This window comes from Urtica dioica, chromosome 6 (genome assembly GCF_054948205.1).
Source record: "Urtica dioica subsp. dioica isolate 48M chromosome 6, U.dioica_male_clone48M_v1_H2, whole genome shotgun sequence".
Lineage (NCBI taxonomy): Eukaryota > Viridiplantae > Streptophyta > Magnoliopsida > Rosales > Urticaceae > Urtica > Urtica dioica.
This window is the reverse complement of record NC_142761.1, coordinates 494,324-497,809: the sequence shown is the minus strand read 5'-3', so window position 1 is coordinate 497,809 and position 3,486 is coordinate 494,324. Positions and strand designations below refer to the sequence as shown.

Genomic DNA, 3,486 nt, shown 5'->3' with positions numbered 1-3,486 from the left:
ACTTTTTTTACATATATACTCTCACACCAAAAAAAAAAAAAAAACATACACATAATTTCTCTCTAGATTTCGATGAAAGAGAAACAACTTGTTTGGAGGATGAGATCAAAACACAGGCTACTCCAAGGTATCATACACATATATATATAAATATATATATTGTTTACAAGTAATTGTAGATATATTGCATTAATAGAGAAGGCTAGCTTGTTATGATTCAATACATTAGCAAATATGTCTTCAATTCTGCGCTGAAATGTAACTTTATACTTACCTAATCTTAAGCTTTGGAAACTCTACTACATCAAGTCATTCATTACATATAAGTTTTTAATTAACTTTTAGATAACATTTTTTTTTTGTATTATTAGGTCGTGAGATGAAATCCAGGCGCATCATGAATGTGATGTTTGGAAGCGAGATAAAGTTCGTTCCCGATGTGACCCTAACCGGGTCAAGATAGAACCCAAGCCGGTGCTATCCTAGCTGAGCTTTTCTAGCCTGATCATGCGTACCAGTCCGGTGATCGGCTGTTTTTATTTTTATTTTTCAATTTCTTTTTTCCAAACCTTCTTGACCTTGTAAGACCTTTTCTTGACCTTGTAAGACCCCGTCTCGTCTACGATATCGGTTCTGTGCAAGAGTTCGACCATTTACAGTTTTGCCCTTCTCTCTCCCTTTTCCCACCCAACTCATCTTCTCCTTCCTTGTCTATCCCTCCTGAGCTTCCACAATTACAAAACACTCCACACATAAATTAAAAAAAAAAAACCAAAAAAAAAACCATTATCTCCAATAAGTTATGTTCCCATGAAAAAATATATATATATATATATCTAGCTGCGAGAAGAAGTCATGATGATGATGAAATTGACAGCATGGGCGTATGTATATGTTTAAATTTTGAGTTCATTGATTAATTTGTTGTAACAAAGCAAACATCTATATACCTATATATATATATATATATATATATATATATATATATTATGAGCTAGGCATAGCTATAATTGGTGGTCCTTGAGCTGTAGTTATAAAAAATAGTACTCAGATCATTAATGACATGAACATTTGTTTTTTAGTCGGATGACAAGAAATGAAGTCGGAAAGAAGAGAGAGTGTCTTACTTATTCTGTTAAGGCAATCAATTACAATTGTATTATTGTGCACAGAAATATGCAGTCACAGAAACACACAATTAATAGTTTTTATTCGTTTCGTTGTTTTGTATGTTGTTCTCTTTGCATACATGTATTGTAGTGAGTGAGAAAAGTAAAAAAGTTAAAAGAGAATAATAAGTATTCACTCGTCAGTTCAGATCTGTAACACATCCAATAATATATATATAAATAAATACATACAGATTTATGCCTCGTGACTGCACTTCTGTACCAAATATCCACAACATATACAGTATACTCTATCTCAGTATATTAGTTACTATATACATTACATTGAGTGGTATACGAGACATACATATCGACATACATCCATATTATATTATTGTTATTATTATTATATAAGACCTTGATGTAAAAAATAGTAACAATATTAATATAAGACCTTTTTCTGTAAAGACTATAAAAACTTTTTTTGTTGAAAAAAATATTGAGGTTCTCTCTCTCTCTCTCTCTCTCTCTCTCTATATATATATATATATATATAGATATATATATATATATATTCAAATTGTCTAGGATTAGATTACACGATGACAAGTTTGTGTGTGTGTGTGAGAGAGAGAGAGAGAGAGAGAGAGAAAGAGAGAGAGAGAGAGAGCAAAACCCTAAAAAGGGATAGAGGGGACATAGAGAATTGATTCCCTGTTTTTATAATTATGTGATTTGTTTTATTTATTATCTATATATATAGTATATACACATAGTATGGATAAAAACTGAGCAAACCACAGTTTCTGAGCATTTTAAATATACCCCATACACTGTTTACAGTTCTGGTTTGTTATTTTATCAATCCACTTTTATACATGCAATCATAAATGTGAAAAAGAGACATGCAAAGCATTACTTATACACATATTGTATGCGAGGTGATCGAAGTATGCGTAATTAAAATAAAATCATATATATGAAAACTGTAATTAGCAGGTAATTTTGATGAGTACGTAATTGCGATTACTATAATATTAAAAAAAAAATAAAAAAAAACTGAAGAGGCAAAAAGCGTGGCACGTATGGAAAGAAGACAATTGAACTAAGGATACTCAGACAAGAGCCTGAAAATGCGGCCAAGTATACCCATGCAAACACATGATATCTCACAAAATCTAACATCTATATTACTACCATTACTAATTTCATTATTTTGTTTGCTTCACTTTTTCAACGTTGCAAATTACATATATATATATATATATAGAGTCTATAAAAGTAAACTACGGTCATCAAATTCAAATTTGTTACAGTTATTAGACTCCATTCAAATTTAAAATTATAGTTATCAGTTTTATATCCTTTTATTATTTGGATAAACTTGACAAATTCGACGCTTTCTCTCTCTCTCGCCCGACCGTCGCTTAGGTTTCATTTCGTCCCTCGTCTTCGTCGTGAGTGTGTGAATGACTGATGAAAAAGTGTGTGTGTTTTGTGTGTGAGTGAGTGTGTTGTTTGTGTGTGTGTGTGTGTGTGTGTGTGAGAGAGAGAGAGAGAGAGAGAGAGAGAGAGAGAGAGAGAGAGAGAGAGAGAGAGAGAGAGAGAGAGAGAGAGAGAGAGTAGGTGTGTGTGTGCAATTCTATGAGGGAAGTCTGCTTTGGTATGTTTTTTACATATAAAAAATGATTTTGAAGATATAGTCTTTTTTTTTTTTTTTTTTTTTACTAACAATCTGTGAAATTTGGTTTGGGATTTATTGGCTTCTGCAATAATTCCTCTTGTAGATCCTGGAATTCCTCTCAAACATTTTATCTCTCTGAATGTCATGTTCAGCGGGATATGTATCAGCAACTACAAGCGTTTGTGTTAGTACTATTGCATATATATATATATATATATATATATATATATATATATATATCTAAGTTTATACATATTTTGTTATGGCAGTGTTAGTGTCATAGCTAAATTGGTCTCCTCTCGTCAATCACAACTTCGACTATGGGTAATAAGTACGCTCATCGACTTAAATAATCTTGGATTCACGAGGCCTAGCTCGGTTTTATTTTTCTTCTTAAATTACGAGATAGGTAAATACTCTAGGTAACCAAAGTAGTCTATAATATATAAATTATGTGAATAAATTAAAACCACGTTCTAATATTGTAGTTTTTACAGTATCACTACAATAGACATACGTAGTCATATAGTATATATGAATTAAACAACAAAAAAACTACCTCATAACACTGTAGTTTTTATACATCGGATTTGTATATACTACATGTAAATATCGTAATAATTTATTTTAACTACGTTTTATAAGTTATAAAAAATCACGACAAAAAAAATTGAAGTAAAATGTTAAGTGAAT

The 3,486-nt window shown here is 31.0% G+C and overlaps 1 long non-coding RNA gene across 1 annotated transcript; it reads left to right on the top strand.

The window, feature by feature from the left end:
- On the top strand, positions 1–742 carry LOC149392639 (uncharacterized). Its single transcript, XR_016299672.1, has 2 exons — positions 1–127; positions 372–742. It is a non-coding gene; the product is annotated as an uncharacterized LOC149392639 (long non-coding RNA).
- The last annotated feature ends 2,744 nt before the right edge of the window (positions 743–3,486 follow it).